The following is a 26,200-nucleotide window of genomic DNA, read 5'->3' as shown; positions in this document are numbered from 1 at the left end:
TCGGAGTATATTTCTCCAGCCCCTAATGTTGGGTTTAGTCATGTGTCTAGCTTTGGCCACTGGAATTTTAATCTGCATGACCAAAAACTTGGAAAGTGTGCATTCATTTGTGCTCGCTCACTCCTGCTATCACCATGAGAACAAGCCCAGGCCAGACTACTGCTTCCATCAGAAGGTAAGAGACACCAACAGCAAAGTCAAGCTTCCCAGACATGCTCATGTCAGATTAACCAATCCTCAGCTGACCCATAGATCCATGAAAATAAACGATTGTTGTATTAAGCCACTGAGATTTGGAGTGATTTGTTATGCAACATTTTTTGACAACAACTAACTGATAAAATGGTCACCGTCCTTTATCTCTGTAGAATTTAACCAATTTTTAATAGCTAGATGGAGATCTGCTAGTTGCCTTTATTTATAATGAATAAGACTGTAGGGCTAGTTTGGCCTGACACTACCAGTTACCTACCCAGAAATTCAGAAATATTTTCTTCTCCAACGTGCCCCAACCAACTTTTGTTTCTGTTTTTTTTGTTTGTTTGTTTTTGGGGTCTCCCTCTTTGCCTAGGGTAGAATACAAGTGGTACAGTCAGAGCTCACTGTAACCTCAAAATCCTGGGCTCATGTGATCTTCCCCTTCAGCCTCCTATGTAGCTAAGACTACAGACATGTGCCAGCATGCCTGGTTAATTTTTATATTCTTTGCAGGACAGTGTCTCACTATATTGCCCACGTTGGTTTCAAGCTCCTGACCTCAAGCAGTCCTCCTGCCTCATCCTCCCAAAGGGCTAGGATTATAGGCATGAGCCACCACACCCAGCCTCTTCTTCTTTTTAAATAGAAACCCTATTTTATTCTAACAGTGGGTTGCTTTCTTTGTTTTTTTTTTTTTAAGAAAAATTGGCCCAGCCCCAGGGAATAAATTGTGACTCTTCTAAACAGGGTTGGCAAACTATAGACCAAGGGCCAAATTTGGCCCTCTGACTGTTTGTATAAATTAAGTTTTATTGGAATAAAAACAGGTCCATTGATTTATGCATTGTCTACATATGCTTTTAGGCTACAATGGCACCACTGCGTCACTGCAACAGAGGTTATGTAGACCAACAGCCTAAAATATTACCGTTTGCCTCTTTATGGAAAAAGTTTGCCATTCCCTAGTCTAAGGTTTAGATTCTGAGCTCATCATTTTAGCCTACCCCCCCTTACCAGTGACTGACTCAAAACAAGTCTGTGATTCTATTTTGACTGTTCTACTGAGGGAATTCCCCCTTCTTCTCATGCAGAGCTGATGAGGGTAAGTTGTATTAATAGGACATATGCTCAGGTTTTCTGAAAAATACTTTCTTCTAGAAATGCGTAGGAGTATGCTGGTGCCTGAATGTACCATCTGGGGGCCTGCAGATTGACTCATCCTGCCTCCAGGGCTAGTGTTCACACTTACTACTGAGAGGCCTGAGGAAACGCCTGCCTACCCACCACCAGAACCTGCACACATCACCTGGAGAACTAGAGATCAGACTGCCACACACACCACCCAGGAGCCCAGTGGTGCACCTGGCCACCTGGCCCAGTGCTGCCACTGCCAGCAACCAAAGAAGCCACCTGGAGGCCCAGGGATTGGTCCACACAGACAGGCTATCATCAGTGCCCACATACACTGCCCATGGTCCTTAGTATTGACACACCTGGTCCACCACCACAACCACTGATGCTGAAGGACAAGACTTTCTGGCATCCCCATCCTCAGTAAAGCCTCACCACAGCCTCCAATAACAACTGCAGTCTGGCCAGGCGTGGTGGCTCATGCCTGTAATCACAGCACTTTGAGAGGCCGAGGCAGGTAGATCATGAAGTCAGGAGTTCAAGACCAGCCTGACCAACATAGTGAAACCTCATCTCTACTAAAAATACAAAAATTAGCTGGGCATGGTTGCACATGCCTATAGTCCCAGCTACTCAGGAGGCTGAGGCAGGAGAATTGCTTGAACCTGGGAAGCAGAGGTTGAAGTGAGCTGTGATTGTGTCACTACACTCCAGCCTGGTGACAGAGCTAGACTCCATCTCAACAACCACACACACACACAAAAAAAAAAAACAAAAAAAACCCACTGCAGTCTAAGCCACTGAATGACTCACAGATACCACTCATGCCAATTACAGCTGAAGGAATCATATGCAGAATATACCACTGTACCCACCCAGAATCAAAGCCAAAGTGTGATATCCAATGAACATTGTAGATACAGCTATAAGAAAAGGTCTTTCCAATATAAAAGCCAATCCATATAATTGAAAGAAATGACTGTTATGTCAGAGGCACAGATAGTCACATAACGATGCAAGAAATATGAAAAAGGAAACATGACATCTCCAAAGAAACACAATAATTCTCCAGCAACAGATTCCAATGAAAAGAAAATCTGTGAAATGCCTGAAAAACATGCAGAATAATGTTATTAAAGAAACTCAGGGAGATACAAGAGAACACAGATAATGAATACAAAAAAATCAGGAAAACAATTCATGATCTGAATGAGAAATTCAACAGAGAGAGACAGCATAACAAACAACCAAACACAAATCCTGGAAGAGAATAAATCATTGAAAGAAATACAAAAGATAATTGACAGCTTTAACAATAGACTAGATCAAGCAAAACAAAGAATTTCTGAACCTGAAGACTAGTCTTTTAAGATAATCCAGTCAGACAAAAAGAAAGAAAAAAGAATGAAACAAGGCTACATGACATAGCCTTGTTTCATGTAGCCTTGTTTCATTCTTTTTTTATGAAGCTTGTTTCAAGCCTTCATAGCCTTGTTTCACCTATGGGACACATAGGTGACCAAAAACTGAAATTCTGGGAGTTCTGGATTGAGGTGAGATGGATAAAGGCATAGAAAACCTATTTAATGAAATAATAACCGAAAACTTCCTGAAAGCTTCCAAATACAGGAAGCTCAAAGATTACCAAATTAATACAACTCAAAAAGGTCTTCTCCAAGGCACATTATGGTAAAATTGTCAAAAGAGAAGGAGAAAATGCTAAAAATAGCAAGAGAAAAGCATCAAGTCACTTATAAGAGAATCTCCATCAGGCTAACAGGGGATTTCTCAGCAGAAACCTTACAGGCTAGGAGAAAAGGGGATGTATACTACAAGTAAAAAAAAAAAAAAAAAATCCAAAAATACTATACCCAGCAAAGCTATCCTTCACACATGAAGGAGCCTGGTACAGTGGCTCACATCTGCAATTCCAGAGACTCAGAAGGCTGAGGCAGGAGGTTCATTTGAGCCCAGGAGTTCAAGGCTGCAGTGAGCTATGATCATGCCACTGTACTCCAGCCTGGGTGAGAGAGTGAGACTCCATTGCTAAAAAAATAAAATAAAAATAAAAGAGAAAAAAGTATTTCCCAGATAAGCAAAAGACTGTTTGTTTGTGTCTTGTTTGTTGTGGTCCTACAAGAAATGCTTAAGGGAGTCCTACACTGGGAAGCAAAAGAACAATATCTACCATCATGAAAATACATGAAAGTATAAAACTCATGGTAGCGCAGACACACAAAGAAGAAAAGATGCAAACATCACCACTAAAGAAAACCACCAAACTGCAACCATAAATAATGAGAGAAAAAAGGAACAAAGGTGTATTAGTCTGTTTTCACACTGCTGATAAAGACATACTTGACTGAGACTGGGCAATTTACAAAAGAAAGAGGTTTAATGGACTTACACTTCCACATAGCTGAGGAAGCCTCACAATCACGTTGGAAGGCAAGAAGAAGCAAGTCATGTCACACATGGATGGCAGCAGGCAAAGAGAGAACTTCTGCAGAGAAACTACCCTTTTTAAAACCATCAGACCCTGTGAGACGTATTCACTATCATGAGAACAGCATGGGAAAGACCCACCCCCATGACTCAATTACTTCCCACCAGGTCCCTCCCACAACATATGGGAATTCAAGATGAGATTTGGGTGGGGACATAACCAAACCATATCATTCTGCCCCTGTCCCTTCCCAAATCTCATATCCTCACATTTCAAAACCAATCATGCCTTCCCAACAGTCCCCCAAAGTCTTAACTAAGTTCAGCATTAACTCAAAAGTCCACAGTCCAAAGTCTCATGTGAGACAAGGTAAATCCCTTCTGTCTATGAGCATGTAAAATCAAAAACAAGTTAGTTACTTCCTAGATACAATGGGGGTATAGGCATTAGGTAAACACAGTCATTCCAAATGGCAGAAAATTGCCAAAACAAAGGGGCTGCAGGCCCCATGCAAGCCCAAAATCCAGTGGGACAGTCAAATCTCAAAGCTCCAAAATGATCTCCTTTGACTCCATGTCTCACATGAAGGTCATGCTGATATAAGTGGTGGGCTCCCGTGGCCTTGGGAGAAAAAAGGCCACAGCTCCACTCCTGTGGCTTTGTAGGGTATAACCCCCCTCCTGGCTCCTTTCATTGGCTGGCATTGAGTGTCTGCAGGTTTTCCAGGCACACAGTGCAAGCTGTCAGTGAATCCACCATTCTGGGGTCTGGAGGATGGTGGCCCTCTTCTCACAGCTCCACTAGTTGGCGCTGCAGTAGGGACTCTGTATGGGGTTTCCCGACCCCACATTTCCCTTCCACACTGCCCTAGTAGAGGTTCTCCATGAGTGCCCTGCCCCTGCAGCAAACTCCTGCCTGGACATCGAGGCATTTCAATACATCTTCTGAAATCTAGGCAGCAGTTCCCAAACCTCAATTTTTGACTTCTGTGCACCTATAGGCTCAACACTATGTGGAAGCTGCTAAGGCTTGGGGCTTGCAACCTCTGAAGCTACAGCCCACGTTGTACCTTGGTTCCTTTTAGCTGCAGCTGGAGTGACTAGGACTCAGGGACCCTCGGCTGCTCACAGCAGAAGGGCCCTGGGTGCAGCCCACAAAACCATCTTTTCTTCCTAGGCCTCTGGGCCTTTGATGGGAGAGGCTGCCATGAAGACCTGTGACATGCCCTGGAGACATTTTCCCCATTGTCTTGGGGATTCACATTTGACTCCTTGTTACTTAAACTTCTGCAGCCAGATCGAATATTTCTTGAGAAAATGGGATTTTCTTTTCTATTGCATTGTCAGGCTGTGAATTTTCCAAACTTTCATGCTCTGCTTCCTTTATAAAACTGAGGGCCTTTAACAGCACCCAAGTCATCTCTTGAATGCTTTGTTGCTTAGAAATTTCTTCTACCAGATACCCTAAATGATCTCAAGTTCAAAATTCCACAAATCTCTACAGCAGGGGCAAAAAGCCACGAGTCTCTTTACTAAAACATAACAGGAGTCACCATTGTGCCAGTTCCCAACAAGTTCCTCATTTCCATCTGAGACAACCTAAGCCTAGACTTTATTGTCCATATAACCATCAGCATTTTGTGCAAGTCTCTAGGAAATCTCTTCCAAATTTTCCCACATTTTCCTGTCTCCTTCTGAGCCCTCCAAACTGTTCCAACCTCTGCCTGTTTCCCAGTTCCAAAGTCACTTCCACATATTCAGCTATCTTTTAGCAACACCCCACTTCTGGTACCAATTTACTGTATTGGTCTGTTTTCACACAGCTGATAAAGACACATTCAAGACTGGGAAATTTACAAAAGAAAGAGGTCTAATGTTCTTACAGTTCTACATTTCTGGGGAGGCTTCAAAATCATTGCAGAAGTCAAGGAGAGACAAGTCACATCTTACAGGGATGGCAGCAGGCAAAGAGAGAGCTTGAGCAGGGAAACTCCTTCTTCTAAAACCATCAGATCTCACGAGACTTACTCACTATCAAAAGAATAGCATGGGAAATACCTGCCTCCATGATTCAACTATTTCCCACTGGGTCCCTCCCACAACACATGGGAATTCAAGATGAGATCTGAGTGGGGACACAGCCAAACCATATCAAAAGGATATACAAAATAACCAGAAAACAATGAATAAAATGACAGGAATAAGTCCTCACCTATCAATAATAACTTCGAATATGGGTTAAATTACCTGCCTAAAAGATAGAGACAGGCTTAATGGATAAAAAATGACCCAACAACGTCTACAAGAAACTGACTTCACTTTTAAAGACACACACACAGACTGAAAGTGAAGGGATTGAAAAAGATATACCACACAAACAGAAATCAAAAGTAATCAGGAGTAGCTAAACTTACATCAGATAAAACAGACTTTAAGCAAAAAACTGTAAGAAGGTCATTATATGGTAATAAAGGGATCAATTCACAACAAAGTATAACAATTCTAAATATGCATGCAACCAACACAAGCTCATCCAGACACACATAGCAAATATTATTAAATCTACAGGGAGAGATAGAGTCCAATACAATGATAGTTGAGAACTTCAATATCCTACTCTCAGCATTGGACAGTTCATCTAGACATAAAATCAACAAAGAAACATTAGATTTAAGCTGCACTTTAGGCCAAATGGACCTAACAGATATTTTCAGAATATTTCATCCAGCAGCAGCAGAATATGCAATCATCTCATCAACACATGGAACATTCTCCAGGATAGACCATATGTTAGGACACAGAACAAGGCTCAACAAAATTTTAAAAATTAAAATCATATCAAGTATCTTCTCAGACCCCAATGGAATAAAACTTAAAATCAATAAGAAGAAGAAATTTGGAAACTGTACAAATACATGGACATTAAACATGCTATTGAATGATCATTGGGTCAATGAAGAAATTAAGATGGACCTCAAAAATGTTTTTTAAACAGAAAATGGAAACACATCTTGCAAAACCTATGGGATACAGCAAAAGCAGTACTAAGAAGAAAGTTTATAGCAATAAATTCCTACACCAAAAAGTAGAAAGATTTCAAATAAACAACCTAATGATGCACCTCAAGGAACTCAGAAAGCAAGAACAAACCAAACACAAAATTAGTAGAAAGAAAAAATAAATAACATAGCAGAAACAAATGCAACAGGGATAAAAAAGAAATGCAAAGAATCAACAAGATAAAAGTTGGTTTTTTGAAAAGTTAAGCAAAATTGATAAACCACTAGTGAGGCTAACCAAAAAAAAAAAAAAAAAGGAGATCCAAATAAATACAATCAGAAATGAAAAAGGAGACATTACAACTGTTACCAAAGAAATAAAAAGGATCATTAGAGGCTACTATGAACAACCATATGCTAACAAATTGGAAAACCTAGAGGAAAGGGATAAATTCCCAGACATACACAGCCTACAAAGATTGAACTAGGAAGAAACAGAAAACCTGAACTGACCCAAAATGAATAGCAGATTTGAATCAGTAACAAAAAGTCTCCCAAAAGAGAAAGGCCCTAGACTAGAGTTTTATGCTGATTTCTACCAAATTTATAAAGAAAAACGAACACCAATTCTTCTCAAACTATTCCCAAAAATTGAAGAGGGGGGAATTCTTCCTAACTCATTGTATAAGGCCAGCATTACCCTGATATACAATCAAGACAAGGTCACAACAAAAAGAGGAAACTACAGGCCAATATTCCTAATGAACATAGATGGAAAAATTCTCAGCATAATACTACCAAGCTAAATCTAATGATGAATGAAAAAGATAATATACCATGATTAAGAGGGATTTATCCCAGCAATGCAAAGATGGCTCAACATACACAAATCAATACATGTGATACATCACATCAACAAGATGAATGGCAAAAACTATCTGATCATCTCAGCAGATGCAGAAAAATCCCTCAGTAAATCTTACCATTCCTTCATGATGAAAACTCTCAACAAATTATGTATAGAAGGAACACTTCAACATAAGAAAAGGCATATATGACAAATCTACAGCTAACATCCTACTCACTGGGAAAAATTGAAAAGCCTTTCCTCTAAGAACTGGAACAAGACAAGGATGCCCACTTTCACTACTCTTATTCAACACAGTATGGGACATCCAAGCCAGAGTAATCAGACAAGATAAAGAAATAAAAGGCATCCAAAATGGACAAGAGGAAGTCAAATTGTCTCACTTTGCAGATGACATAGTCTTATACTTGTAAACAGAAAAACCTAAAGACTCCACCAAAAAACTCTTAAAATGGATAAATTAGGCTGGGCGTGGTAGCTCATGCCTGTAATCCCACCACTTTTGGAGGCCAAGGTGGGTGGATCACATGAGGTTGGGTGTTTGAGACCAGCCAGGCCAACAAGGTGAAACCCTGTCTCTACTAAAAATACAATTAGCCAGGCATGGTGGTAGGTGCCTGTAATCCCAGCTACTTGGGAGGTTGAAGCAGGAGAATCCCTTGAACCCGAGAGGTGGAGGTTGCAGTGAGCCAAGATTGCACCATTGCACTCCAGCCTGGGCAACAGAGTGAGACTCTATCTCAAAAAATAAAAAATAAAAAATAAAAAATAAAAAATAAATTAAAAAACGGATGTATAATTCAGTAAAGCTTCAGGACACAAAACCAAAAGACAAAAATCAGTAATGTTTCTATATACCAGTAACAAACCAGCTAAAATAGAAATCAAGGAAGAAATTCTATTTAAAATAGCTACAGAAATAAAATACCTAGGAATAAACTTAACCAAGGATGGGGGGAAAAAAACCCAAAAAACCTCTACAATGAAAACCACAAAACACTGATAAAATAAATTGAGAAAGACACAAACAAATGGAAAGGCATCTCATGTTCATGGGTTTGAATAACTAATACTGTTAAAATGACCATACTACCCGAAGCAATCTAGAGATTCAGTATAATCCCTATCAATTATATTCTTCACAGAAACAGGAAAAAAAAAACCCTGAAATTCACATGGAACCACAGAAGACCCCAAATAGCCAAAGCAATACTGAGCAAAAAGAACAAAGCTAGAAGCCTCACACTACCTGATTTAAAAATATAATGCAAAGAGACCGGGCGCGGTGGCTCAAGCCTATAATCGCATCACTTTGGGAGGCCGATGTGGGCAGATCACAAGGTGAGGATTTCGAGACCAGCCTGGCTAACATGGTGAAACCCTGTCTCTAATAAAAAAATACAAAAATTAGCCAGGCCTGGGTGCAGGTGCATATAATCCCAGCTACTCGGGAGGCTGAGGCAGGAGAGTAATTTGAACCTGGGAGGCAGAGGTTGCAGTGAGCCAAGATTGTGCCACTGCACTCCAGCTTGGGTGACAGAGCAAGACTTCATCTCAAAAACAAAAAAAAAATACTATGGGTACTTGGCAAGAACAAAGAGGGAGAGAGGCAGAAATGCTGCCATGAGGACACATTGATTGGTCTTTAGTACACAGGCCTCCTAATGCAAACGGTCTCTAAATGACTTCATCAGTTGCTCAAAAAAAAATCCCCCTCTGCTCCACTCGTAGCAGAAGAAATGTGGATTGGACTTGGAGAGCCACGGCAAGACTGACTGCTAAACTTTATGAATGATGAGGAGAGTTGCACGTATAATCTTGACTGTACTAGATTTTTTTATTTTATCCACTGTCTTTGAAAACCTAAATCTTGACTAAGAACTCACTTTCCTGTACTTGTTGTTGACTCTAAGTAAATTTCCAATTCCACATAGTCCAAAGATGATGTGCTGAAAAATCTCTCAAAAGAAAAATGCTAAGAATACAGGGGCATACTTATATGGCAAATTTTGCAGAATTAACACAAATTGCACTTGTAGGTATGAAGCACAAAACATTTTCATGGGTAAAGAAAAAAGTGTTCTTCATTCTAGTAGAGGCTGCAGGATGAAGCCGATCAAGGTGCTTGCCCAGCCAGACCTTGGGCTCTTACCAACTTTGTGTTAGAGTCAACTCGGATGGAGTCTGTATCTCAGTCATCTTTTTTTTTTTTGACATGGAATCTCGATCTGTCTCCCAGGCTGGAATGCAGCGGTGTGATCTCAGCTCACTGCAACATCTGCCTCCTGGGTTCAAGCGATTCTCCTGCCTCAGCTTCACAAGTAGCTGGGACTACATGTGCGTGCCACCATGCCCGGTTAATTTTTGTATTTTTAGTAGAGATGTTTCATCATGTTGGCCAGGCTGTGCTCAAATTCCTGACCTCAAGTGATCCGCCTGTCTTGGCCTCCCAAAGTGCTGGGATTACAGGAATGAGTCACCTTGTCCGACCTCAGTCATCTTTTCATCCTCCACACCTGGCAATTTCTAGACACACTGTGGTTCCATACAAGTTTGGTGAATAAATAGGAGACAGATAGAAAGTGGGAACTCTGGAAGTAGAGAAGATTCCAGAAATTGTGCATACTTCCCAGAGACTGTGGCCAAATTCCTCAGTCCTGCCAGAGATTCTCTATCTCAACTCAAACCTTATGTGGGGGCCCAGGCGCAGTGGCTCACACCTGTAATCCCAGCACTTTAGGAGGCTGAGGTGGGCAGATCACTTGAGGCCAGGAGTTTGAGACCAGCCTGGCCAACATGGTGAAACCCTGTCTCCACTAAAAATACAAAAATTAGCCAGGCATGGTGGTATGCACCTGTAGTCCCAGCTACTCAGGGGGCTGAGGCACAAGCATTGCTTGAAACCAGGAGGCGGAGGTTGCAGTGAGTCAAGATTATGCCACTGTAATCTAGCCTGGGCAATGAAGCAAGACTGTCTCAAAAGAAAAAAAAAAAAACCCTTATGTGTGGACCTTGTTACAGAATTAATGTTTATATGGACAATATGTACATGGGTGTATGTTAAGAGCATGAGTCATCCACAAGATTTTAGCAAAGTCCATTTAGAAAGCTCAATGCTTTGGGCTTCCACTTGCCTTGCTGCCTCTGTCCTCAGAAAGAGGCTTCATCCTTCCATGTAATCAGCAAATTCTTTATGCAGAGATGTACACAACACACTCCTATCCTTGGCTAAGATGCCTTGAAGGGCTACTCTTGGTGGCCCCTGGTGCTCATTTCAGAGTAGTTCAAATTAAGTTGATCAGCTTTCATGCCAATCACTCTACAAATCACTCCTATTATGACCGATTTTCTAAATGCTCTATTGAATTATTACTTAAAGAAGTGTGCACATAGAAGAGGTCAACACGGTACTTTTCTTACAAACTGAACACACTGGCCAGGCGCAGTGGCTCATGCCTGTCATCCTGGCACTTTGGGAGGCTGAGGTGAGCAGATTGCTTGAGCCCAGGAGGTCGAGACCAGCCTGAGCAACATAGTGAGAAGCCCCTCTCTACACAAAATAAATAAATACAAAAATTAGGCAACAGTGGTGGCACATGCCCATAGTTCCAGCTACTCTGGAGGGCTGAGGTGCGAGGACTGCTTGAGCCCAGGAGGCAGAGGCTGCAGTGAGCCATGATGGTGCCACTGTGCTCCAGCCTGGGTGACAGAGCAAGATCCTGCCTCAAAAACAAACAAACAAAAAAACAAAAACAAAAAAAAACACATCTCCATTTTACCGACATACGATTCAAGAAACAAAATATTACAGCCCCTTCCAGGATATTCCTGGGGTCTCTTCCATCTCTACTAATCCCTGACTACCAAAAGCCTCCATCTATTTCACATGACATTGTACTTTATGAGAGCAGCAGTTCTCAGATGGGGGTTATTTTGCCCCCTAGGGACATTAGGCCATATCTGGAGACACTGGGGGTTGTCTCTACTTGGGGGGAGTTGTGTTACTGCATCCAGTGAGTCCTGGGATTCAGGGATGCCCCTCAACATCCTAAAATGCACAGGGAACCCCCACACATACAACAGAGAAATTGCTGAGCCGAAATGTCAGCAGCGTCACAGCTGAAACCCTGACATACACAGAATCACACAGTATCTGCTCTTTCTTGCTCAGGATCTCTTTCATTCTAAACATTTCATGGGAAACAGAAATGTCATTTGGAGGCAGGTAGAGTCCAAAACAAAGAAAATCCAGGGTTTTTTTTTTAATCAGCCTGGTGCCTTTAGAGCTAGGATTTGGTTTCCATTCTTTCTGTCTCATTTTCAAGTGATTTTTCTTCAAATGGCATCTGCTGGGCTCAAGACCTGGAGATCCCCACAAAGTTGAGATTCACATGGGAATTTTGTGCACACCCACACAGGTATACACTGCCATTTATATGCAGACATCCACCCACAGGTACACACATCTGGAGACCAAGACAGAAAGCAAACTCCATCATAAAAGCACAGTCCCCCAAACAGGAGAAATGCACCATTCACTCCAGGGAGATACCTATTTGTTTAATTCAACCTCTGATAGTCAGGCTGTTGCCAAGCCCAGCTCTGAAAGTCTTCACCTCTAGGAAAGAGAGATGGATTTTTTCTTTACTCAAGAATATAGATCTAAAAAAAAAACAAACAAACACTTCTGCAACTCAAAGCAGACTCTACCTCCTGAGCTACACATATTGATCAGCATTTTACTGTGAATTTTCTTTTATTTGAACTGGAGAAAAATATAACCTAATTATGTTCTTAGTGACAGCTTGGAATAAGTCACACTAAATCCAATTCTCTGGGTTCTCGTGATTAAGGTGTTTAATTTGGAGGAAAGCAAAGCAAAAGCATTGGTCGTGTTTTAAGATAATTAGTAAAGAATATATCTAAGGGGTTCAAGTATCACTGTAGCAAGAAGCTCATTCTGCAGTAAAAGGGGGATTCTGCCACTAGGATTGAGTTAGGGTGGTTCATGGCTGCACTGTTTTATCAATGTCTCTTCAAGAGTCCATGGAATGTTGAATGGGAAAGACTGAAATAGTCCAAGTCTTGGCTAAGCTTCTATGAGAGGGTGTTAGGAGCTGATAAAATAATCTGGTCTTTACAGACATCCCACACTGTAGTTCTCTAAGCTACAGATTCTCAGATTTTTCTATTTTATAAACCAGTAAAAATATATTTTTAATTTGTGAACCAACATAAGGTTGCTATTTTTTTTCTTTTTGGGAAGAAGGAATTTATTAAACTACCAGTTACACACACACACACACACACACACACACACACACACACACACACACACAGAAATTCCACCATGATTGGTCAGAATATGTTAGGTTTTGCTGCAATAACAAACAACTCCTAAATCTTAGTAACTTCAAACATCAGAAGTTGTTTTTCTCACTCATGCTACATCTGCAGAGAGGTGTGGGGTGCTCTGTTTTCCATCAAACTTGCCCTAAGACTAAGGCTAATGGGGGTTGCATTACCTCAAGTATCACCAACCAGGGAACAGAGGCAGAAGAAAGCTAGAGAGCCTTGTACTAAGAATTAAATGCTCCAGGCTAGAAGTCTCACACTGCACCTCTGACCCCAGCCTCTTGGCCAGTACTAGCTACATCCCCTCCCCTACCACAGGGCAATGCATGAAGACAGGAGAACTGGATACATTACAAATTTCTACCCCATGGCATTTCATAAAAGAGAAAAAAATGCAAATAGAAAAATGTTTTAATAGAATAGAATATATACATTTTTAGAATAAAGAATGATCCTCCCAAAAGGACAGCTAGTGGTCTTTCACCAATGGGCACATTTCTATGACATTTTCTCTCTTTTTCCATTTTATCCTCGACCTATGAACATTTTATACAGATGGTCCAAAGAACACCATTTGGGGACTACTGCTCTAATCAGGTGATGAAAACGGCTCCAAGAACAGAGCACAGTCTCCTTAGTAAAGACCCAGCAGGGCCAGGGTGACCATGTTCTCACCGTCAATGTGCAGACATCCCCCTGCAGCATCCTCACATCCCAACATCAAACAGTGGCTCTTTGAGGATTGATTCTAATGCCCTTTGATCTTCATAATCACTGTAAAGCTCTCTGGCCCCAAGATCTAACATCACCACTCTAGCTACATCCTGCAACTGTTCACTCCTCCTGCCTCCTCATCTCTCTAAACTTCTCTTCACAACCTCAGGTTTCCTTCTTGCTTTACCTTCCTGCTCAGCCTGGACCTTACAGTCACCTTCTTCTTGTAATGTGCTCCTAAACTCGTTCTTCCCTGCCTTCAACCACACCCACCTGGAAAGTCTCCATACCCCATTGATCACTTGCCTTGCAACTGCCCAAGGGCTGCTGAATGATACTGGAAAGAATCACAACATGGATCTGGTAGTTCCACTAAATAATCTCACCATCCAACTCTAGGGTAGACTTCACTTCTGTTCAGCAATATTTTTAAGCATCAAAAATAAATTCCAAACCATATTTGCCAGAACAATTGACTTTAAACCTCTTCTGTATCTCAAAGCCCCCCAAACCCATCCCTACGGGTTTCAGAGCCCAGAGTTGAGTTCTCTCAACTCACTTCCATCTCACCCCTAGATCACTGTGTCTTGAACCTCTTCCTCTGCCTTTCCCATCTTATAAGGAGAAGCATCCTTCTCCTTTCCCAAGCTACCTTCTCCACTTGTGCCTCATTTGAGACCTCCCTTTATCACCCGTTCCCTTGGAACTCCCCTGACTCACCACCTTCACTTGTCATTTCACTCATAAATATTTTGCACCATGTATGTGCCAGGCATTTAACATATAATCATGCTTAAGTCTCCATACACTAACAAGAAAAACCTTGATTATCCCTGCTATGCCCTCAAGTCATTACCCTCCCTGCTCCCTTCCTGTGTTCCCAAACTTCGTTGATCTTCATCAATCCCTCTGGTGCAGATGACTCCGAAGTTTGCATCCTATTAGTTTGGTGCAAAAGTAATTACGGATTTTGCTATTAAAAGTAATGGCAAAAAGAGCAATTATTTTTGTACCAGCCTAGTATCTTTTCTCCTTCTACCAAACTTTGTCCCTGAGCCATCTCATCACCTATAACTACCTCCTCCATGCAGTTGATTCCCAGATCTGTATTATTCTACTGAAAGTCCACTCCCCAACTTCCTTGGCTAGAATAGCAGAAGGCCAATTAGAATTCGTGCTACCACTTTACCACCACCACCACCACCACCACCACCACCACCGTCGCCCTGCCATTGTTAGCAAAACCATCTCTTGTGTGGAGCTCAAAGGTTTGTAATCCCCCACTCCCCAGAAAGATAACTTTAGACTCAGCCTACAAGTAAAGATCCTCCGGATATGGCCTCTACTACCCTCCAACCCATGTCCCCAGTGCATCCCTTTGATGCCCCCTTCAGTGGAGTTAAAATGGAGTGAGTGTTTTTCTTTTCACATACTCCTGGTGTTCTTCCACAAATACAATTTTCACCTCTTGAATATTTTCAAGGATTCTCCTTGCCACACACAGTGAAATCCAAACTCCCCATCAGGACGCCAGTCTTCCCAAACCCTCTTTGCACTTTTCTGCCTCCATGCTTTTCCTTGGGTCGTCCTCTTCTCTAATATAACCTTGTACATTACTCTAGCTTCTCCGGAAAAAGAGCAGAGAGATAGAGGTAGAGCTATACACATAGAGAGAGACAGATTGGTTAGTTGTAAGGGATGGCTCACATTGTTATGGAGGCTAAGGAGTCCTGGAGTCTGCAGCCAGCAAGCTGGAGACCCAGGACAGCCATTGATATAGTTCCAACTCGAGTCCACATCTAAAGTCAGGAGAAGATTGATGTCCCAGCTCAAATATAATCAGGTAAAGACAGCAAATTCTCTGTGACTACCTTTTTGTTTTGTTCAGGCCTTCAGTGGATTGGATGAGGCTCACCCACATTGGGGAGGACAATCTGCTTTATTTGGTCTACCAATTAAATGTTATCCTCATCCAGAATACCTCAGAGACACACCCAGAATAATGTGTATTCAAATACCTGGGCACCCCACAACCCAGTCAAATTGATAGATAACATCAACCATCATGTCTTGCTTCTACTCTCTCCCCATTACTGCATATCCAAATCCTTCCCTTATTTTAAGGCTTAGTTCAAATGTTACCTCTTAACTAAGCCTTCCCTGCCAACCCCAAATATTAATAGAATTGCTTTTTCCCTTCTCTGATGTCTCAAACTACGTTGTGTGTTTCTCTTTTACTGTATTTATTACAAACTCCCTTATAAATCAAGACAGTGATTCCCAGACAAATTATCAAAAGAGTATAAAAGCAGTCTTCTTTGAGTGTGAAATATCTCATGGAATATAGCACATGGCCTCTTCATGAAGAAACTACTGGGAGAGAAGAAGAGAAGATGGAAGAGGCCAGGGAAAGGGGGTTAGTAGAAAGCACAATGAGGCTGGGCTCATACGGTGGCTCACACCTCTAATCCCAGCACTTTGGGAGGCTAAAGCCGGTGGATCATGAGGTCAGGAGATCGAGACCATTCTGGCTAACACGGTGAAACCCTGTCTCTACTAAAAGTACAAAAAAGTTAGCCAGGCATGGAGGTGGGTGTCTGTAGTCCCAGCTACTCGGGAGGCTGAGGTAGGAGAATGTTGTGAACCCGGGAGGCAGAACTTGCAGTGAGCCGAGATCGCACCACTGCACTCAAGCCTGGGTGACACAGCAAGACTCCAACTCAAAAAAAAAAAAAAAGATAGCACAATGAAATAAGTCAGTAGATGGGTTCCTATAATTTCTAAGGGAAATAGAGTATAATCCAAGAATTTTATAGCCAGCTAAATTATTGCCCAATCAAAATAGGCAAAAGACACTATCACATGTTCAAGAACTTACAGAATACAGTATTTCTGAGCTCTTTAAAAAAAAAATACTTCATAATAAAATTTAGTCAGCCAAGAAATTAAAAAACAAGCAGCTTGTGAATTGAATGACCATGACAAAAGGCTAGTGATGAGAGGTGAATCCATTTAAAAATAGGACTATGATTGCAGAACAGAATGAAAAGGTGGTCAACCTTAACAACATAAAACAACCTAAAAATAACTAATTTCCAGGGGTAAAGGGAGGGACTGCAGGAAATAGGAGTGGTAATGCCCTTTATTAAGTCAATTAATCAGCTCTAAAATTGAAACGTGGTTTTAAATATATAACTTCTTGTTTATTTTCCTCCCTAACTACCTGAGGATCAACCAGCATGATGAATGACACAGTAACTATCTGGATCAGGAATTTCATGACAAATGGACCGCTCCAGAGGAAACAAATGGTCACCAATGTCCTTCACCCCGGGAAGGCAACAAAATGTACAAGACCACAGTGGATGTCATCTTCATATTAATACTTGGACTCAGAACCCATTTTGGTGGTGGTTAAACAATGGGCTTTGGCATGCTATCGGGTTCTTTGAATTATGCAAAGAAAAATGAACTCAAACATAGACTTGCAAGACACGGCTGGCATGAGAAGACGGCGACCTCAAGAAAACAGCAAAGGGAATGCAAGGGCAGAATGAAGTCAAGAGACTGCAAAGCCCAATGTCAGTTCTGGCAAAAAGCAAAAGGAGTAAAGATTTTGCAATGCCTTTATTTGCAGTGACTGTACAAATTTTTCATGAGATGGTCAATCAACTGTAAAGACTTCTACATATATATAAATCATCTTAATGTTTTTCATCATCTTTGATTTCTTAGATGTTCTAGAAACTGATTTTCGGTAAGAAAAAAACTACGTTTATCTGAGTTGACCAGTTCCTTCAGTTTCACTTCCATTTCTTTTTCTTCTGATAAATTTACACAGCATTCAATTTGCTACTTCTTGTTTTTAAGATCTCATTTTGTGTGATCAGAAGTGTCTGTTCATGTCTCTAGCCATCTTTGTGCATAGCGAGGAATGCTGTTCACTTAATATTAAGTAGGTTTATTTCTTGAGGTCGTGAGATTTGACGTGACTTCTCTCCCTTTTTGTACTTTTCAGTATCCATTAATTTTTTTGAGGCAATGTCACCAATGTCCTTCATATTAATATTTGGACTCAGAACCCATTTTGGTGGTGGTTAAACAATCATCACCCACATTGGAGTGCACTGGTACGATCTCAGCTCACCAAACCTCCGCCTCCCAGGCTTAAGCGATTCTCCTGCCTCAGCCTTCCCCGGAGCTGGGATTACAGGCACGCACCACTACCGCCTGGCTAATTTTTGTATTTTTAGTAGAGATGGGGTTTCACCTTGTTGGCCAGGCTGGTCTTGAACTCCTGACCTCAAATGATTCACCCGCCTTGGCCTCCCAAAGTGCTAGGATTACAGGCGTGGGCCACCGCGCCCAGGCTTTTCTGTATTAAATTTTTTAAAACACAACATTTAAAATAATCAAGTCATTCTTTTTGAATCTACTTTGTATTATAGGTATCCAAATACTCACCTATTCTCTCTTATGTGATGACAAACTTGTTGAAATGTCATTTCATTTTGTGGCTCCAGCCCCAGGGATTCTGACTCTGATTCTAAAGGGTCTGCAAGCAGAGCGAGCAAGCCGCCTCGATGATTTTCTCACAGGTGTGTTAAGGGCAGGAGTTTGAGACACCCTGATGCAAAAGAACGAACCCTCAAGGAAGTTGGCCGTACATGTATTATCCTTCCTAGCACTGGAAATGACAGAAAGATTATCCAATCACTAACACTCATAGCACCTGATTATATGTGTATGAGGAATTCAGAAATGGTTTGATCAAGGCTGAAGACCTACAAAGAGGCTCTTCTCTCGGACGCCAAGTACCCATCTCATGCGTGGTTGAGTTAGTAGAAACTGAGGATGATGCTTCTTCCTCCAGCATTGGTATCCCATGGATTTTGTTCAGTAGATGAAGTACCTCCATCCCCCAACATCCCCAAGCTCAATCCCAGTTCCCTCACATACACTTTTTTTTTTTTTTTTTGAGATGGAGTCTCGCTCTGTCACCCAGGCTGGAGTGCAGTGCAGTGGTGCAACCTCAGCTCACTGCAACCTACACCTCCCAGGTTCAAGTGAATCTCCTGCCTCAGCCTCCCGAGTAACTTGGATTATAGGCATGCACCATCATGCCTGGCTAATTTTTGTATTTTTAGTACAGACAGGGTTTCACCATGTTGGCCAGGCTGGTCTTAAACTCCTGGCCTCAAGTGATCGCACCATCTCAGCCTTCCAAATACTAAGATTACAGGTGTGAGCCACCGTGCCCAGCTTCCTCACTTACACTTTTACAGAAGATCTGATCATACCCACTCCGCAGAAGTAAGAATGACCCCCACGTGGTGTTAAACGGGAGTGAAAACTTGAGTTCAATCAACTGAGGGTGACAAAGAAACATTTCCCCCAAAATGCTTTTGGCAGCTCTGCTGATCCATAACATGGCTCCATTTCAGGGCAACACCTCCACTTAAGCTGCACTGGCTTCCACTAGAGTAAATCACATTAACTCACGGTAAACATAACTGAAGTGCAAAAAGATTCGTTTTAAAATGATTTTTGTCTCTCACTTACCAACACACGCTGACCTCCCTACAGCCTGACTCCATTCAGCACCTGTTACACTAAGCACCCACTGAAAGCTCAGCTCATGAGCTGAGATGACCCAGACATGAAGGAGTTTACAATCCAGGGGAAGAACAGACCTGAATACAAGTGATGACAATACAAGATGGAGTCAAAGAGCCCAACAAGAAGTTTCAGCAGAATAGCACCAAAGACTAGTTCCCAACCCAGCTCCCAAAGCCAGAGCCAGAGTCTGGCTGGCTGCATGAGATCAGCTGGGAGATTTGCAAACATAGGTCCTAGCTGAGCCCCTAATCATCAGACTGGGAGTCACTGGGAGTGAGTTCCAGGAATTGGTTTAATAAGCACCCACACACATGATTCTGATGTTCCTAAGGGTTGTAGAGACATGGAACTATGAAAAACATTTTTAAAAAAGGCACTAAATAAATCTATAAAGATTCACTACCATCCCAGGCATCACGAGGATGCTCCACGTGCACTATTTACAATACTTAGAATAACCTGCAAGGGAAGCATTCATTCATGACGATGGGCTTTATCGGGATCAGAGCCAGCCCTGGGAATGCTTGAACCTGTGCTGAAGGTCACCCCCTCCTCCCCACAGGAGGGGGCTCACATTAAGGAGCAGGGGCCAGATGGAAAATGGAGTGTGGTTTTATTATGAGACCACAGTGAGAGACTTTTTTTTTCCAGAGTCTCATTCTTGCCACCCAGGCTGGTGTGCAGTGGTGCAATCTCAGCTCACTGCAACTTCCACTTCCCGGGTTCAAGCGATTCTCCTGCCTCAGCCTCCCGAGTAGCTGGGACTATAGGTGACCGCCACCACACCTGGCTAATTTTTATATTTTTAATAGAGACACGGTTTCACCATGTTGGTCAGGATGGTCTTGAGCTCTTGACTTCACGATCCACCAACCTTGGCCTCCCAAAGTGCTGGGACTACAGGTGTGAGCCACCACGCCTAGCCTGAGACTTTCAAGTAAAGCCACAATGGACCACAGAGCTTAGACATCAGGGCTAATATGGAATCTCTGTCATTAAATCTTGAGATCTTATTATCTTTGCTCAAAGAAAAAATAATCACAATTGACATTTTGAGGACAAGACATCTGAGTGTAAACTTGATCTTAGAGGATATTAAGGAATTACTGGTAATTTGATTCGGTATGATAATGGTCATATAAAGAATGCCCTCATGTTTTTAGAGAGAAAGTAAATTACGTAGGGGTGAATATCATGATGCAATGACATAACTACTGTAAACTATTTTTTAAATACTTCAGAAAAACAAATGGAGTAAGTATTGGAAACGTTAATAGTTTTTAAACCTATGTGATGGGTATATGATAGCTCATTAAACCAGTCTCTCTATTTTTATGTATATTGAAAATTTTTCATAATAATAATAAAAAAAAAAAACCTTGGCCAGGCACAGCATCTCATGCCTGTAATCCCAGCACTTTGGAAGGCCGAGGTGGATGGAGGACTGCTTGAGCCCAGGAGTTTGAGACCGGCCTAGGCAACATGGTGAAACCTCATCTCCACAAAAAATAGACAAATTAGTCAGGCATGGTGGTGTGCACCTGCAGTCCCAGCTACTCAGGAGGCTGAGGTGGGAAGATCACCTGAGCCCAGAAGGTCAAGGCTGCAGTGAGCCAAGGTCATGCCACTGCACTCCAGCCTGGGTGACAGACCCTGTCTCAAACAAACAAACCAGCAAACAAAAACCCTCTTGATCCCATTTCCCCGAAAAATGATTTTTTTGAGATCTTACCATCTCCTGGCTTGGTGCACAGTACAGGAAATCAAGACAAAGTACAGCACACAAGGAATAAGGAGGGAGGGAAGCGTGGGGGAGGCTGACACTGTGGACTCTCCCAGCTCAGTCGACCCATGCACCTTTCTTCATGGAAGAAAGGAAAGAAGATGAGTCATGCCTTTAACACACAGTGATCTTCCTCACTAGTAAATATGCCTCCAGAAGTGTCCAAGAACTCAGTGCCAGAGCCAGCCTGGCTGCATGAGAATCACCAGGGAACTTTTGCAAACATAGGCCCCTACTGGGTCCAAATGTATTCAACTCTTTAAGAGGAGGAGAGAGGCAGAACAAGGAAAATGATGGGAAGAAACCAGGCTTGTGCACAGGAGGATGCTGGGACTCCTCCTGAACGTTTAGTGCAATGCATCCTATTTTACAAGGTCACAGAAGCTCAGAGAGGTAAACCTGCCCAAGTTCTCATAGTTTGTAACTGGCAAAACCTGCCCAAATCTCTGTCTCTAGAGATATTTCCACTTGCTTCAACTCTGGAGCTGTCTTGGTTGTAAAGATGACAGATTCCACTCACCACTCACTTTTGTTTGCAGATATTGCCTAAGGTCCCTTGTGAATATTTAGATCAGGGCTTTTTTTTGAGTTTTTTGTTTGTTTGTTTCTTGTTTTTTTTACAAAGCAATCTTGTGGAAAGAACCCAAAATGGCTCCCCCATTTAAGACCCTGTAAACAGGGAGACCAGGGTCTGGAGTCCCAGTCTGGTTTCCACACCTTCCTTAGATTTCCCTGTGTGTAAAATCCAACAACAATCTTTGACAAATTGCCTCCCCTAGAGGAGAGATGGAGGAAGTGTTAACTTTGTTTTTTTTTTTTTTTTTCTTTTTTCAGACAGAGCCTCGCTCTGTCACTCAGGCTGGAGTGCAGTGGTGCCATCTTGGCTCACTGCCACCTCTGCCTCCTCAGCTCAAATGATTCTTGTGCCTCGGCCTCCCGAGTAGCTGGGAATACAGGCAGACGCCACCACACCTGGCTAATTTTTGTATTTTTAGTAGAGATGGGGTTTCACATATTGGCCAGGCTGCTATCGAACACCTGACATCAAGTGATCCACCCTCCTCAGCCTCTCAAAGTGCTAGGACTATGGGCATGAGCCACCATGCCCAGCCACTTTGCTATTTTTTTAATAGACAGCTTCGAGGCCCAGTATGATTCACAGATTAGGAAACATCACAGGCAGAAGAACACTTTGCTTTCAAATAGTAGAATGTTTTCATTTTCCAAGAGCTCTCACCTGCCATCTAATCTTGTCTCCCTAGCAGTCCTGGGGGAAAAGCAGATGTGGTTTCCAATCCCACTTTCCAGAAGAGGAGACTGAGGTAGAGGCTTTGCAGATACACAGAGGACATGTGAGGACAGGTGAAGGTCATGATCATTGTCAGTCTCCTCCCCCAACTTGATATTCCCAGATCTGGTGGACTTCCATCCAGAGGAGATAGAAGGACTGGATCACTCAATTCTGCCATGGGTGCCAGGACCAAATTTTTCCCTGGCTAACTCGGTCACATCCTGTCTGAGATCTCCAACTACTACTCATCCCACAAGTCTCAGCTAAAACAGCAATTCAATGGAGAACTCTTTTCTGAGGCTCCAGTATTGGGCCAGGCCCTCTCCATTGCTCTCTGCCCTTCCCCTACTGCAGAATTTAGCACCCATATGTCACTACTTGTTCAAACATGTGTCTTCTGTATGCTCTCCAGGTTATCTGCAGCATCTGCCAAGAATAATAATGAATGGTAAAACCTAATCTCTATTGAGTGTCGATGATGCACTTTTAATGTGACATCTTATTTAATCCTCACTATATCTGCAAGAATAGAAGCTATTAATAGCCAATTTTCAGATAAGAAAATCAAAGTACAGTTTCTATAACTTACCCAAGCAGCTAGCTAGGAGGCAGCTCAGTTTGAGCCCAGGGAATCAGATTCCAGAAACCATGGTTCTCCATTACTAAAGCAGATACCTCCCCAGAATCTAGTAGGTGGTTAATGAGTCTTTGTGGAATAAATGAACAGAAGGACAAGCAGATGGATGGATACACAGGTGGGTGGGTGGATAGATGGGTAGATGGAAAGATGGGTGGGTGGGCAGGTGGATGAATGAATGGATGGTTGAGTCGGTGAAGGGATGGCTGAGTGGGTGGAGAAATGGATGAGTGGGTGAATGGGTGGAGGGATAGATAAATGGATGGACGGGTTGGTGGACAGATGGGTAGATGAGTGAATGGTTGGGTAGATGCATGGGTGAGTGGATGGATAGATGGGTTGGTGGGTCGGTAGGTGGATGATAGCTGGGTGCATAAGAGAGTGGGTTGGACGGATACACGGGTGGGTGGGTGGATAGATGGGTAGGTGGGTGGATGGATGGATGGAAGGGTGGATGGATGGACAGGCAGATGAACAGATGGACTTGAGCATTTATTTGGGGTCCTCCAAAGAATTGAGTGATTTCCCTACGGTGTGTCATCACCTGCAGATGGGTGGGCAAGGGGGCTTACCTCTGTAATACTCATGATTATGGGTAGTGCTCAGCCTTAGTCGCCACTCTCAGAACACTTTATTGACTAGGAAAGTCAAAACTGGCATTGATAACTAATGCAAGTTACAGCTATAACTAACAGAAGATGTTGAGTGATGACAGCTGGGCAACCAATAATCAATAACTTGGCTGTGTCATGTTACTGCCATGCTGGGCAGGCAGAGCCAGGGGTTCCTTAGTCCCTCCATCACATTAAGAATGCTTATCAAGATTTCCCCAACCATGGGGACAGGGATCTTATCAAATACTTGCAGTTCACCCCAAAAAGCTCACCCTCTTCATTCCACCTGCACATGACCTTCGGCTCAAAGACATTTCCAGTCCTCCAGGTCAGCCCTTCTTCTAGCCTTTGAATTAACCCTGATGACTGCCTGCCCATTGGGTATCTTCACCTTTCATCACACGGCCTTTTCCAAGGCTTTCCTTCAATCCAGCCCTCACTAAACGCTGGAACTGTTGTTGACAAAACCCAGAACAAGCTGGGTGGGGGATGCAGGTGGGAAGTAGGCTGTAGTAATGGGGAAAATTTCTAAGCAATCTTGAACACAGAAAAGAAACTGAACAGGTAAGAGAGAGGCAGTCAAGACAAGAAGTGTTAATTTTGCATAACTGAAGCTGAAGAAGATCGGGGGGCATGGCAGACCACAAGATAAATATGATATAGACTCCTTTTTAAAAAAGTATAAACATCCACCCTTGGTAGGAGGAGCCAAGATGGCCGAATAGGAACAGCTCCGGTCTACAGCTCCCAGCGCGAGCGACGCAGAAGACGGGTGATTTCTGCATTTCCATCTGAGGTACCGTGTTCATCTCACTAGGGAGTGCCAGACAGTGGGCGCAGGTCAGTGGGTGAGTGCACCGTGCGCCAGCCGAAGCAGGGGCGAGGCATTGCCTCACTCGGGAAGCGCAAGGGGTCAGGGAGTTCCCTTTCCAGGGGTGACAGACGGCACCTGGAAAGTCGGGCCACTCCCACCCGAATACTATGTTTTTCCGACGGGCTTAGGAAACGGTGCCCCAGGAGAGTATAGCCCGCACCTGGCTCAGAGGGTCCTACGCCCACGGAGTCTCGCTGATTGCTAGCACAGCAGTCAGAGACCAAACAGCAAGTCGGCAGCGAGGCTGGGGGAGGGGCGCCCGCCATTGCCCAGGCTCGCTTAGGTAAACAAAGCAGCCTGGAAGCTTGAACTGGGTGGAGCCCACCACAGCTCAAGGAGGCCTGCCTGCCTCTGTAGGCTCCACCTCTGGGGGCAGGGCACAGACAAACAAAAAGACAGCAGTAACCTCTGCAGACTTAAATGTCCCTGTCTGACAGCTTTGAGGAGAGCAGTGGTTCTCCCAGCACGCAGCTGGAGATCTGAGAACGGGCTGACTGCCTCCTCAAGTGGGTCCCTGACCCCTGACCCCCGAGCAGCCTAACTGGGAGGCACCCCCCAGCAGGGGCAGACTGACACCTCACACGGCCGGCCAGGTACTCCAACAGACCTGCAGCTGAGGGTCCTGTCTGTTAGAAGGAAAACTAACAGAAAGGACATCCACACCAAAAACCCATCTGTACATCACCATCATCAAAGACCAAAAGTAGATAAAACCACAAAGATGGGGAAAAAACAGAGCAGAAAAACTGGAAACTCTAAAATGCAGAGCACCTCTCCTCCTCCAAAGGAACGCAGTTCCTCACCAGCAACGGAACAAAGCTGGACGGAGAATGACTTTGACGAGCTGAGAGAAGAAGGCTTCAGACGATCAAATTACTCCGAGCTACGGGAGGATATTCAAACCAAAGGCAAAGAAGTTGAAAACTTTGAAAAAAATTTAGAAGAATGTATAACTAGAATAACCAATACAGAGAAGTGCTTAAAGGAGCTGATGGAGCTGAAAACCAAGGCTCGAGAACTACGTGAAGAATGCAGAAGCCTCAGGAGCCGATGCGATCAAATGGAAGAAAGGGTATCAGCCCTGGAAGATGAAATGAATGAAATGAAGCGAGAAGGGAAGTTTAAAGAAAAAAGAATAAAAAGAAATGAGCAAAGCCTCCAAGAAATGTGGGACTATGTGAAAAGACCAAATCTACGTCTGATTGGTGTACCTGAAAGTGATGGGGAGAATGGAAACAAGTTGGAAAACACTCTGCAGGATATTATCCAGGAGAACTTCCCCAATCTAGCAAGGCAGGCCAACATTCAGATTCAGGAAATACAGAGAACACCACAGAGATACTCCTCGAGAAGAGCAACTCCAAGACACATAATTGTCAGATTCACCAAAGTTGAAATGAAGGAAAAAATGTTAAGGGCAGCCAGAGAGAAAGGTCGGGTTACCATCAAAGGGAAGCCCATCAGACTAACAGCGGATCTCTCGGCAGAAACCCTACAAGCCAGAAGAGAGTGGGGGCCAATATTCAACATTCTTAAAGAAAAGAATTTTCAACCCAGAATTTCATATCCTGCCAAACTAAGCTTCATAAGTGAAGGAGAAATAAAATACTTTACAGACAAGCAAATGCTAAGAGATTTTGTCACCACCAGGCCTGCCCTAAAAGAGCTCCTG

General features: G+C 43.0%; 1 long non-coding RNA gene and 1 pseudogene across 1 annotated transcript in view; one reads left to right on the top strand and one right to left on the bottom strand.

Moving 5' to 3' along the window:
* Positions 1-24,342, bottom strand: part of LOC134761826 (uncharacterized) — a 50,478-nt gene extending 26,136 nt beyond the window's left edge. Inside the window, exon 1 of the long non-coding RNA XR_010140971.1 lies at positions 18,175-24,342. This is a non-coding gene — a long non-coding RNA (uncharacterized LOC134761826). The remainder of the gene's footprint in view (positions 1-18,174) is intronic.
* On the top strand, positions 16,953-17,413 carry LOC134761822 (small ribosomal subunit protein eS24-like; annotated as a pseudogene).
* Positions 24,343-26,200: the final 1,858 nt, after the last annotated feature.

The sequence above is a fragment of the Pongo abelii genome, chromosome 7 (genome assembly GCF_028885655.2).
Source record: "Pongo abelii isolate AG06213 chromosome 7, NHGRI_mPonAbe1-v2.0_pri, whole genome shotgun sequence".
NCBI lineage: Eukaryota > Metazoa > Chordata > Mammalia > Primates > Hominidae > Pongo > Pongo abelii.
The sequence above is the reverse complement of the archived record's forward strand: the minus strand, read 5'-3'. Positions and strand labels throughout refer to the sequence as shown.